Here is a 13,778-nt window from a genome sequence, read left to right as displayed (position 1 = left end):
AGACGTAAAAGAATCACTGGATTCTATTCCGGTTTGATCGAGAACCGACAGATGGATAGCCGTGCCGTGACAGGATGCGTTGAACATTTCCGCTGAGAGGATGGGAGGTAGCCATTGACAACGGTGAAACCCTTGCATAAGCTTGCTATGGAAAGGAGTAAGAAGGATTGGATGAAGACAGTAGGAAAGCAGAGAGACGGAAGGGACAAGCATCTTCATGCGCTTATCTAAGATTTACAAGGTGACCATAGCTTGCTTCATACCAACAATCTCTGTGGGATCGACCCTTACTCGCGTAAGGTTTATTACTTGGATGACCCAGTACACTTGCTGGTTAGTTGTGCGAAGTTGTGTTTATGCCATGGTATTGAACACCAAGTTTTTGGATTCATTACCGGGGATTATTTGATTTGTGAAAAGTATTGATCACAATTTCGCGCTACCAAAACTCCACCGTTGAAAATACATAAGAACAAGGTCTAGGCATGGCCGAATGGCCAGCCTCCCCAAATGACATATGAATTCGAAAATCTAGTACAATAGTCAAAAGTTCTATTTATACTAAACTAGTTACTAGGGTTTACAGAAATAAGTAAGTGATGCAGAAATCCACTTCCGGGCCCACTTGGTATGTGCTTGGGCTGAGCATTGAGGCTTTCACGTGTAGAGGTCTTCCTTGGAGTTAAACATCAGCTTTGGTGCCAGTTTGGGCGTTTAACTCCAACTTTTATGCCAGTTCTGGCGTTATGACGCCAGAAAAGGGTAGAGAGATGGCGTTTTGACGCCATTTTACATCGTCAAAACTCGCGCAAAGTATGGACTATTATATATTGCTGGAAAGCCCTGGATGTCTACTTTACAACGCAATTGAGAGCGGGCCATTTGGAGTTCTGTAGCTACAGAAAATCTACTTCGAGTTCAGGGAAGTCAGAATCCAACAGCATCTGCAGTCCTTTGTCAGCCTCTGAATCAGATTTTTGCTCAGGTCCCTCAATTTCAGCTAGAAAATACCTGAAATCACAGAAAAATACACAAACTCATAGTAAAGTTCAGAAATGTGAATTTTTCTTAAAAACTAATAAAAATATACTAAAAAGTAACTAAATCATACTAAAAACTATATAGAAATAATGCCAAAAAGCATATAAATTATCCGCTCATCACAACACCAAACTTATATTCTTGCTTGTCCCCAAGCAACTGAAAACAAAATAGGATAAAAAGAAGAGAATATACAATGAATCCCACAGTATCAATGAAACTTAGTTCTAATTAGATGAACGGGGCTTGTAGCTTTTTGCTTCTGAACAGTTTTGGCATCTCACTTTTTCCTTTGAAATTTAGAATGATTGGCATCTATAGGAACTTAGAATTTTAGATAGTGTTATTGATTCTCCTAGTTCAGTACGTTGATTTTTGAACACAGCTATTTTATGAGTCTTGGCCGTGACCCTAAGCACTTTATTTTCCAATATTACCACCAGATACATAAATGCCACAGACACATAACTGGGTGAACCTTTTTAGATTGTGACTCAGCTTTGCTAAAGTCCCCAGTTAGAGGTTTCCAGAGTTCTTAAGCACACTCTTTTGCTTTGGATCACGACTTTAACCACTTAGTCTCAAGCTTTTCACTTGGACCTATATGCCACAAGCACATGGTTAGGGACAGCTTGATTTAGCCGCTTAGGCCTGGATTTTATTTCCTTGGGCCCTCTTATCCATTAATGCTCAAAGCCTTGGATCCTTTTTACCCTTGCCTTTTGGTTTAAAGGGCTATTGGCTTTTTCTGCTTGCTTTTTCTTTTTCTTTTCTCTCTCCTTTTTTTTCGCCAATTTTTTTCACTACTTTTTCTTGCTTCAAGAATCAATTTCATGATTTTTCAGATTATCAATAATATTTCTCTTTGTTCATCATTCTTTTAAGAGCCAACAACTTTAACATTCGTAAAAAACAAGATAAAAAATATGCACTGTTCAAGCATTCATTCAGAGAACAAAAAGTATTGCCACCACATCAAAATAATTAAACTAATTTCAAGATAAAATTTGAAATCCAAGTACTTCTTGTTCTTTTGTAATTAAGCACATTTTTCGTTTAAGAGAGGTGAATGATTCATGGAATTATTCATATCTTTAAGACACAGACATTTGACACTAATGATCATGTAATGAAGACACAAACATAGATGACACAATAAGCATGAAAATCGAAAATAGAAAAATAATTAGACAAGGAGATTAAGGAATGAGTCCACCTTAGTGAGGGTGGCGTCTTCCTCTTGAAGAACCAATGGAGCGCCTAAGCTCCTTTATGTCTCTTCCTTGCCTTTGTTGCTCCTCCCTCATAGCTCTTTGATCTTTTCTAATCTCATGGAGAATGATGGAGTGCTCTTGGTGCTCCACCCTTAGTTGGTCCATGTTATAACTCAAGCCTTCCAAGGAGGTGTTGAGTTGTTCCCAATAGTTGAGTGGAGAAAATTGCATCCCTTGAGGCATCTCAGGAATTTCTTAATGAGGGACTTCCTCATGCTCTTATTGAGTGCCATGAATGGGCTCTCTAGTTTGCTCTATCCTTTTCTTAGTGATGGGCTTGTCCTCTTCAATGAGGATGTCTCCCTCTATGACAATCTCAGCTGAATAACAAAGGTGACATATGAGGTGATGAAAGGTTAATCTTGCCAAAGGTGAGGACTTGTCATCCACCTTGTAGAGTTCTAGAGGTATGATTTCATGAACTTCTACTTCCTCTCCAATCATGATACTATGGATCATGATACCCCGATCAACAGTTACTTCAGATCGGTTGCTACTGGGAATAATAGAGCGTTGGATGAACTCCAACCATCCTCTAGCCACAGGCTTAAGATTCGGTCTTCTCAATTGAACCGGGTTGCCTCTTGAGTCTCTTTCCCATTGAGCTCCTTCTACACATATGTCCATGAGGACTTGGTCCAACCTTTGATCAAAGTTGACACTTCTAGTGTAGGGGCGTGCATTTTCTTCCATCATTGGCAAGTTGAACGCTAGCCTTACATTTTCCGAACTGAAATCTAAGTATTTCTCACGAACCATTGTAAGCCAATTCTTTGGGTTTGGGTTCATACTTTGATCATGGTTCCTAGTGATCCATGCATTTGCATAGAACTCTTGAACCATTAAGATTCTGACTTGTTGAATGAGGTTGGCAAGAACTTTCCAACCTCTTCTTCGGATCTCTTGTCGGATCTCTGAATATTTGCCCTTTTTGAGCCTAAAAGGGACCTCAGAGATCACCTTCTTCTTGGCCACAACTTCATAGAGGTGGTCTTGATGGACCTTTAAGATGAATCTCTCCATCTCCCATGACTCATAGGTGGAAGCAGTTGCCTTCGCTTTCCTCTTTCTAGAGGCTTCTCTGGCCTTAGGTGCCATAAATGGTTATGGAAAAACAAAAAGTAATGCTTTTACCACACCAAACATAAAATATTTGCTCGGGGGAAAGAAAGATGTAGAAGAAGAAGAAAATGGAGGAGATGGAGGGTGTATAGGGTTCGGCCAAGAGGGGAAGAAGGTGTTTGTGATGTGTGAAAATGAAGGGGTGAAGGGGGGTATTTATAGGGAAAGGGAGGAGTGGCCGAAAGGTTTGGGTGAGTTTGGGAGGGAAAGGGTTTTGAATTTTGAAGGTGGGTGGGGGGTTTTTTAGGAAAGAGTTAAGGAAGTGATTGGTAAAGGGTATTTGGGGAAGAGTGTTGTAGAAAGGTGTGAAGAGGAGAGAGAGTGAGTTGAGGTTGGTGGGGATCCTGTGGGGTCCACAGATCCTGAGGGGTCAAAGAATTCTCATCCCTGCTCCAATTGGGCGTTAAAAACGCCTTAGAGTGCAATTTTGGCGTTTAAACGCCAGTTTGCTGCCCTATTCTGGCGTTTAAACGCCAGCTTTCCTTCCTGTTCTTGCATCTAAATGCCAGTTTGTTGCCATGTTCTAGCGTTTAAACACTAGTCTGGTGCCCTATTCTGGCAGTTAAACGCCCAGAAAGGTGCCAGATTGGGCGTTTAAACGCCCATTTTGCTACCCTTACGGCGTTTAAACGCCAGTAAGTCCTTCCTCCAGGGTGTGCTGTTTTCAATGTTGTTTTTGATTTTTTTCTTTATTTTTGTAATTGTCTTTGTGACTTCACATGATCATCAACCTAAAAGAAAACAAAATAATATAGATAAAATTAAAATAAATTTTGGTTGCCTCGCAATAAGTGCTTCTTTAATGTCAATAGCTTGACGGCTCTCATGGAGCCTCACAGATGATCAGAGTATGGTTGAGATCTCTCAACACCAAACTTAGAGTTTGGCTGTGGCCTCCCAACACCAAACTTAGAGTTTGAATGTGGGGGCTCTATTTGACTCTGTATTGGGAGAAGCTCTTCATGCTTACTCTCCATGGTTACAGATGGAGAACCTTGAGTCTTTACTACAAGGCATTCTTCATTCACATGAAGGATCAACTCTCCTCTGTCAACATCAATTACAACTCTTGCTGTGGCTAGGAAGGGTCTTCCAAGGATGATGGATTTATCCTCATCCCTCCTAGTGCCTAGGATTATGAAATCAATAGGGAAGTAAAGGCCTTCAACCTTTACTAGCACATCCTCTACTAGTCCATAAGCCTCTTTTATAGATTTATCTGCCATCTCCAGTGAGAATTTGGCATCCTGTACCTCATAGATTCTCAGTTTCTTTATTACAGAGAGTGGCATAATGTTTATCCCTGACCCCAGGTCACACAGTGCTTTTTCAAAGGTCATGGTGCCTATGGTATAGGGTATTAAGAATTTACCAGGATCCTATTTCTTTTGAGGTAAATTTTGCTGAACCAACGTATTCAGTTCATTGGTGAGCAAAGGAGGCTCTTCCTCCCAAGTCTCATTACCAAACAGCTTGGCATTCAGCTTCATGATTGCTCCTAAATTTTGGGCAACTACTTGCCCTTCAATAATGTCTTCATCTGCTTCAGAAGATGAATAGTCATCAGAGCTCATGAATGGTAAAAGAAGGTCCAAGGGAAACTCTACGGTCTTTGTATGAGCCTCAGATTCCTTTGGTTCTGTTTCGAGGGTTACCTGAAACTATAGGTCGATCTCGGAAGAGATCTTCTGTAATGGTCAGAGTTGCTATGTCCGGCTTGCTGGACTTGGTGGTGGTGCTGATTCCTTCGTCCCCGGAGGTTGGGGGGTACCTGCAAGGGACCCCGATGCTTAAGTTAGCAAGGGTATTAAGCAGGTATTGAGTAAAATCAGAGTATGAGTTATACCTGGGTGCTCCACTGTATTTATAATGGCGTAGAGTGACCTTCTTAGATAAGATAAGTTAGTTATCTTATCTTATCTTTATCTTATCTTCAAGTGAGGTCATCTTATCTTCAATGGACCGCCTTTATCTCTACGGGCTTTGGGCCGCCCTTGGATTTCGAGATGTGTTCCTCTGTTTGGGCCCTTTTATTGGGCTTTCCTATGACTTGGCCGAGCTCTTTGAGAAGAGGTCGAGTCATCCTGACCTGAAGAGGTCGGTCGCTTTGTCTGTGGAACATCCCGGGTCGGACAGCTTTGGCCCGGTTTGTGGGCGTTTAAACTCTTATTTTGTTGACTTTTGACACCTTTTTAGTTGCTAGTTTTAGCAACTTTATTTTGGTAAACAAAATAGTTTCCCGGCTTTGTAGGCTGCTTTTGTTGGCCTCTGACGCTGGCTATTATTATGACTTTCTGTTTTTATATCATATCTGTTGCGCTTGTCATGGTATCTTCGTAGTCTTTGAGAGTATTGGGATGATCGGCTTGATTCCTTTGCCTGACGCTGCTTTCAACAATTTTAAACTTTTGTTCAGGTCTTCGTTAGGAATTGCAATACTGAGATTGCCGATTTCTTCAACTTGGTTTTTGCCCGAGTTGTTTATTTATAACCCTCCTTTTTGGACTTTACTTAGGTCTCTTCCAGGGGTAGCTTTATCATGTCGGATCCTGTCGAGTTGCTTGGTAATCCTCTTTCTTGGACCTTGTTCAGGTCCCTTTCATGGATTATCTTTTGTAGCTTTATATCTTGGGCCGACTTCGTCATGTCGGGCCTTGTCGAGTTACTTAGTAATCTTCTTTCTTGGACCTTGTTCAGGTCTCTTTCAGGGATTACCTTTTGTAGCTTTATATCTTGGACCAACTTCGTCATGTCGGGCCCTGTCGAGTTACTTGGTAATCCTCTTTCTTGGACCTTATTTAGGTCTCTTTCAGGGATTACCTTTTGTAACTTTTTCGTAGGAGTCCGACTTCATCATGTCGGGCTCTTCTAAGTTATAGTAATCCTCTTTTATAGGGTTGGCCAGACCTCTTTCCAGGGCTTTACTTATAACTTGGGTCGTTGTGGCTGGTCCAACTTCTTTATGCCGGCCAGTCATCAAGTTATTTTATAGCAATCCATTTTATTAGGACCTCGTCAGGTCCTTTCTTTGGATAACTTTTTATAACTTCTTGCATTATTCCGTTTTCATTTTTGCCGATTTTGTAGAGTTCGGGTTTTAACCCTCGTTTGCTCGACCTTTTAATGAATTTGGTTTTCATTTTTGGTCTTTATTGTGATCGCGCAGTGAATTTGGTTTTCACTTTCTGTTAATCTGTAGCTTTATAATCGGGTGATGAATGTTTCGGAATAATGCGGCTTGAGTGTTTTGTAGAAAATCTGAACAGATCTTATTAAAAGAAAATGCAAATATATACATGCGGGGGTTAATTTCCTAAGTCGGGTGATTTGTAGGTCTTGGTCTTGGCGCCTCGTTAAAAAACCTTTTCAGGAAAAAGAGTGCGCCTTATCCCAAGGTCCTTTATCATCCCTAACTATAGTACCTTCTTAGGTTGCAGGCGTGCCATGATCTAGGAAGCTCTCTCCCGTCGAGTTCGGAAAGCCTGTAATAGCCTTTTCTAAGCACTTCTATGACTCGGTAGGGTCCTTTTCAATTTGCTGTCAGCTTTCCTTCTCTAGGTCGAGTTATTCCAATGTCGTTTCGGATTAGAATGAGGTCGTCCTCAGCAAAGGCTCGCTGTATTACCTTTTGATTGTATCTGGAAGCCATTCGTCGTTTTAATGCCTCTTTCCTTATCCGAGCTCTTTCTCGGACTTTTAGAAGTAGGTCGAGCTCTTCCCTTTGAAGTTGGGAGTTGGTTTCTTCGCTATAGTGGATCACTCTAGGTGACCTTTCTTCAATCTCTACTGGGATCATTGCCTCCATTCCATATGCTAATCGGAAGGGTGATTCCTTTGTGGTAGAATGTGGCATTGTTCGTTATGCCCATAAAACCTGTGGGAGCTCTTCAGCCCAGGCTCCCTTTGCATCCTGTAACCTCCGCTTCAGCCCAGCCAGTATGACTTTGTTGGCAGCTTCAGCTTGTCCATTGGCTTGGGATGTTCAACAGAGGTGAATTGTTGTCTTATATTCAAGTCGGCTGCTAGCTTTCTGAAGCATGCGTCTGTGAACTGAGTACCATTGTCTGTGGTGATGGAGTATGGAACCCCAAACCTTGTAACGATGTTTCTATATAGGAATTTTCGACTTCTTTGAGCAGTGGCGTTAGCTAGGGGTTCTGCCTCAATCCACTTTGTGAAGTAGTCTATTCCCACTATGAGGAATTTGACTTGTCCCGATCCTTGAGGAAAAGGTCCGAGAAGATTGAGTCCCCATTTTGCAAACAGCCAAGGTGAGGTCACGCTGATGAGTTCCTCTGGTTAGGCGATGTGGAAGTTGGCATGTTTTTGACATGATGAACATGTCTTTACAAATTCTACAGCTTTTTTTTTGTAAAATCCTGCCCGAAGTACCTTTTTGGCGAGTGCCTGCGCTCCGAGGTGATTGCCACAAATGCCACAGTGTACTTCCTCTAGGACGTCTTTTGTGTTGGAAGTCGGCACGCATTTTAATAGTGGTATTGAAATCCCTCTTTTGTATAGAGTATTATTTATGATGGTATAGTATTGTGCCTCCCGTTTTAACCTCTTTGCCTCTTTCTCATCTGTGAGGAGAGCTTTTGTTCTGAGGTAGTTAATTATTGGAGTCATCCATCCCTGATCGTGACCTGTTATGGCTAGGACTTTTTCTTCTTCTGAGATTGATGGATTCTGTAGAATTTCTTGGATGAGGCTTCTATTGTTGCCCCCTGGTTTGGTGCTAACTAGTTTTGAGAGTGCATCGCCCCGGGCATTCTGTTCTCGGGGTATGTGACGAATCTCATATTCTCCGAATTATCCGAGCTGCTCCTTGGTTTTGTCGAAGTACTTTTTCGTAGTGGGATATTTGGCTTGGTAGTTTGCTACTATTTGTGAAGTAACTACCTGTGAGTCGCTGAAGATGATAAGTTTTTGAGCTCCAACCTCCCTAGCCAGCTTCAAACCAGCTAGTAGTGCCTCATATTCCGCGTGATTGTTTGAGGTAGGGAACCCGAATTTGAGGGAGAGTTTGATTTGGGTTCCCTGGTCGCTTTCAATTATTACACCCGCGCCACTTCCCATTTTATTTGAGGAACCATCCACATAGAGATTTCATTCTGTGGGGATTTTCGGTGTGTTCGTGAGTTCCGCGATGAAGTCGGCCAGATATTGAGACTTGATGGCCGTCTGAGCTTTGTATTGAAGATCGAATTCAAACAACTTGACTGCCCATTGCAAGATTCTGCCTGCCAAGTCTGTTTTCTGTAGGATCCCTTTTATGGGCTGGTTGGTTCGAACTTTAATGGTGTGAGCCTGGAAGTATGGGCGAAGTCGTCGTGATGTTAGTATGAGAGCGTAAGCGAACTTTTCTATTTTCTGGTAGTTCAGCTCGGATCCTTGTAATGCTTTGCTGATAAAGTATATGAGCTATTGCCCGCTGTTGTCTTCTTGGACCAGTGTTGAGGCTATAGCCTGATTTCCTACCCCGAGGTACAATATGAGTGGTTCTCCTTCCCGTGGCCGAGTTAGTATAGGTGGCCGTCCCAAGAATCTTTTGAAGTCTTGAAAGGCTTGCTCGCATTCCGCTGTCCATTCAAACTCATTTCCCTTCCTTAGAGTGGCGTAGAAGGGGAGAGATCTTATTGCTGATCCGGCCAGGAATCTGGACAAGGCTGCCAACCTCCCGTTGCGGTTTTGTACCTCTTTGACACAAGTCGAACTTTCCATGTCGAGTATGGCCCTTTACTTATCCGGGTTCGCCTCGATTCCTCTCTGTTGATCATAAAACCCAAGAATTTACCAACTTCTACTGCAAAGGTGCATTCTGCGGGATTGAGTCGCATGCCGTGTCGTCTTATAGTGTTGAATACTTGTGTCAGGTCGGATAATAACATCTCTTTGTTTTGCGTCTTTACTAGCATGTCATCCACGTAGACCTCCATGATCTTTCCGATGTGATCCGAAAAAACCTTGTTCATTAATCTTTGGTAAGTAGCTCCCGCATTTTTAAGACCGAAGGGCATGACAATGTAGCAGTAATTTGCCTTTGGGGTTAAGAATGATGTTTTTTCTTGGTCAGGTGGGTACATTGGGATTTGGTTATATCCCGAGTATGCATCCATAAAGGAGCGGTATTTATATCCGGAGGAGGCATCTACCAGTGCGTCGATGCTTGGGAGTGGATAAGGATCTTTTGGGTAGGTTTTGTTGAGATCGGTATAGTCAGTGCACATTCGCCACTTCCCGTTTGACTTTTTTACCAATATGACATTAGCAAACCATAGCGGGTATTTGACTTCTCTTATGAAACCTGCCTCCAGCAGAGCTCGTACCTGTTCTTCTACAGCTTGAGAGCGTTCTGGTCCTTGCTTTCTACGCCTTTGTTGTACCGGCCGAGATCCTGGGTAGACTGCTAGCTTGTGGCACATTAGCTTGGGATCTATGCCTGGTATGTCTGCGGCCTTCCACGCAAAGAGGTCGGCGTTGTCTCGTAGAAACTGTATGAGTGACTCTTTTATGTCTCCTTTTGGGAGTATGCCGATATTGGTCGTTTGATCCGGGGTATCCCCGATCTGGATTTTCTCTATTTCACCTTCAGGTTATGGGCAGAGCTCTTCCCGCCTATGAACTCCACCGAGCTCAATTGTGTGGAATTCTTCTCCTTTGCCTCTGAGGTTTAGACTTTCGTTGTAACAGCAGCGCGTCATCTTCTGATTTGCTTTTATCGTAGCTATTCCTCCTGCAGTTGGGAACTTCATGCATAGATGCGGAGTCGAGACTATTGCGCCGAGCTGATTTAACATTGTCCGACCTATGAGGGCATTGTAGGGCTGAACTTACATCGACTATGATGTAATCTATTTTGAGTGTTCTTGACTGACTTTTTTTCCGAAAGTTGTGTGGAGCGAGATGTATCCCATCAGTTGAACTGGGGTATCTAGTAGTCCGAACAGGCTGTCCAGATATGCTCTGAGTTTTTTTTCTTCCTAGCCGAGTTTGTCGAAAGCAGTTTTGAATAAGATATCGGCGGAGCTCCCCTGGTCTATCGACGTGCGGTGAAGATTTGCGTTTGCCAGTATAATAGTGATGACCATGGGATCATCATACCCTGATGCGATGCCGGATGCGTCTTCCTTGGTAAAAGTGATCGCCGGGATGTCGGGCGCTTCCTCCTTTCCTGCGACGTGATATACGTCTTTGAGATGTCTTTTGCGAGATGATTTGGAGATTCCTCACCCGGCAAATCCGCCGTGAATCATGTAGACATGTCTTTCTGGCATTCGAGATGATCGCGCGGTTGGTCTGACATCTTCTGCTCTTCTTCTTTTTCTTTGTTCATCATCATGGGTGGCCAGATATCGATCTAGCTTTCCTTTTCGTACGAGCTTTTCTATGACATTTTTAAGTCGAAACACTCATTGGTGGAGTGCCCGCAGATCCGATGGTATTCACAATATTCGGCCCGGTTTCCCCTCCTTTTTTGCCTTTGAGTGGCTGAGCTGGTGGTATTTTTTTCATGTTGCAAACCTCTCTGTATACATCCACAAGAGATACCCGAAGAGGGGTGTAATTGTGGTATTTTTTGATTTTTTCTCCATGTCGATCTTCCTTCTTTTTGGGATCTTTGTCTTTATCCCGGGGGGTGAATCCGGCCTTTGAAGTCCCTCCTAATCGGGAGTTTTCCTCCATGTTGATGTACTTTTCTGCTCGTTCCTGCACCTCATTTAGAGATGTGGGGTATTTCTTTGATATAGATTGACTAAAGGGCCCTTCTCGTAAGCCATTAATGAGGCCCATAATAGCGGCTTCTGTTGGTAGGTTCTATATGTCCATGCATGTCTTGTTGAATCTTTCCATGTAGTTGCGCAGGGTTTCCCGTTCTCCTTGTCTGATTCCCAGTAAACTCGGAGCATGTTTAGCTTTGTCCTTTTGGATGGAGAATCTGGCCAGGAATTTTTTAGCCATGTCGTCAAAACTTGAGATGGACCTAGGAGGGAGGTTGTCGAACCATCTAATTGCTGTTTTTGTCAAAGTAGTTGGAAAGGCTTTGCAACGAACTGCATCTGAGGCATCGGTGAGATACATTCTGCTTCTGAAATTACTGAGATGATGGCCAGGATCTGTAGTGTCGTCGTACAAGGTCATGTCTGGGAGTTTAAAGTCCTTCGGGATTTTTGTCTTCATGATCTCCTTGGTGAATGGGTTTTGCTCCTTGCGGGAGCTATCTTCGGGAGTGGATCGGCTGGCTTTAGTCTTGACATCGGCTTCAAGTTTTAGGAGTTTATTCTCTAATTCCCGGCGTCGCCTTACTTCCCTTTGTAGGTCTTTCTCGGCCACTCGTTGACGTAGGGCTTCTTCTTCAAGTTGTTTTAACCGGTCTTGAAATGCATCCATGGCTCCCTCATTTGGGGAATTCTTCTTGTTGTTGATTTGGGAAGTATCTTTTGGTGTGGTGTCTGCGTTTTTATGCAGCGTTCTTTCCTCTAGATCTGAGGTGTGATCGTTGTCATGGTTGTCCGCCATGGTGATGGGATGACTTCCAGGTTCTCCGACAACGGCACCAATGTTCTGAGGGTTACCTGAAACTATAGGTCGATCTCGAATGAGATCTTCTGTATTGGTCGGAGTTGTTGTGTCCGGCTTGTTGGACTTGGTGGCGGTGCTGATTCCTTTGTCCCCGGAGGGTGGGGGTACCTGCAAGGGACTCTGATGCTTAAGTTAGCAAGGGTATTAAGCAGGTATTGAGTAGAATCAGAGTATGAGTTATACCTGGGTGCTCCAGTGTATTTATAATGGCGTAGAGTGACCTTCTTAGATAAGATAAGTTAGTTATCTTATCTTATCTTTATCTTATCTTCAAGTGAGGTCATCTTATCTTCAAGGGAACCGCCTTTATCTCTATGGGTTTTGGGCCACCCTTGGATTTTGGGACGTGTTCCTCTGTTTGGGCCCTTTTATTGGGCTTTCCTGTGACTTGGCCGAGCTCTTTGAGAATAGGTCGGGTCATCCTGACCTGAAGAGGTCGGTCGCTTTGTCTGTGGAACATCCCAGGTCAGACAGCTTTGACCCAAGGTATGAACAGGTTCCTCATTAGAGGATTCCATACTGACCATTGCACGTCCCCTGAGGTCTTCCTCATTAGGATTCACGTCCTCCTCCTCCTCTAAGGTTTCGGACATGTTGATTATATCAATGGCCTTGCACTCTTCTTTGGGATTCTCTTCTGTATTGCTTGGGAGAGTACTAGGAGGAGTTTCAGTAACCCTTTTACTCAGCTGGCCCACTTGTGCCTCCAAATTTCTAATGGAGGATCTTGTTTCAGTCATGAAACTAAGAGTGGCCTTAGATAGATCAGAGACTATGTTTGCTAAGCTAGAAAGATTCTGCTCAGAATGCTCTGTCTGTTGCTGAGATGATGATGGGAAAGGTTTGCTATTGCTAAACCTGTTTCTTCCACCATTGTTATTATTGAAGCCTTGCTTCTGTTGATCCTTCCATGAAAAATTTGGATGATTTTTCCATGAAGGATTATAGGTGTTGCCAAAGGCTTCACCCATGTAATTCACCTCTGCCATTGCAGGGTTCTCAGGATCATATGCTTCTTCTTCAGAAGATGCTTCTTTAGCACTGTTGGATGCATTTTGCGATCCGTTCAGACTCTGAGAGATCATATTGACTTGTTGGGTCAATATTTTGTTCTGAGCCAGTATGGCATTCAGAGCATCAATTTCAAGAACTTTTTCTCTTTTGAGGCGTCCCATTACTCACAGGATTCCTCTCAGAGGTATACATGAACTGGTTATTTGCAACCATTTCAATAAGTTCCTGAGCTTCTGTAGGCATTTTCTTTAGGTGAATGGATCCACCTGCAGAGTGGTCCAGTGACATCTTGGAAAACTCAGACAAACCATCATAGAATATATCTAATGTGGTCCATTCTGAAAGCATGTCAGAAGGACACTTTTTGGTCAGTTGCTTGTATCTTTCCCAAGCTTCATAGAGGGACTCACCATCTTTTTGTCTGAAGGTCTGAACATCCACTCTAAGCTTGCTCAGCTTTTGAGGAGGAAAGAACTTGGCTAAGAAAGTCGTGACCAACTTATTCCAAGAGTCCAGGCTATCTCTAGGTTCTGAGTCCAACCATGTTCTAGCTTTGTCTCTTACAGCAAAAGGGAAAAGCATAAACTTGTAGACTTTATGATCAACTCCATTGGTCTTAACAGTATCACAGATTTATAAGAACTCAGTTAAGAACTAATAAGGGTCTTCTGATGGAAGTCCATGAAACTTGCAGTTCTGTTGCAGTAGAGAAACTAATTGAGGCTTTAGCTCAAATTGTTTGCT

The 13,778-nt window shown here is 43.0% G+C and overlaps 1 non-coding gene across 1 annotated transcript; it reads left to right on the top strand.

The window, feature by feature from the left end:
- The first annotated feature begins 13,376 nt into the window (after nt 1-13,376).
- Nucleotides 13,377-13,484, top strand: LOC127741834 (small nucleolar RNA R71). The gene has a single exon (XR_008003039.1). It is a non-coding gene; the product is annotated as a small nucleolar RNA R71 (small nucleolar RNA).
- Nucleotides 13,485-13,778: the final 294 nt, after the last annotated feature.

This window comes from Arachis duranensis, chromosome 9 (genome assembly GCF_000817695.3).
Source record: "Arachis duranensis cultivar V14167 chromosome 9, aradu.V14167.gnm2.J7QH, whole genome shotgun sequence".
NCBI classification, from domain to species: domain Eukaryota; kingdom Viridiplantae; phylum Streptophyta; class Magnoliopsida; order Fabales; family Fabaceae; genus Arachis; species Arachis duranensis.
The sequence above is the reverse complement of the archived record's forward strand: the minus strand, read 5'-3'. Positions and strand labels throughout refer to the sequence as shown.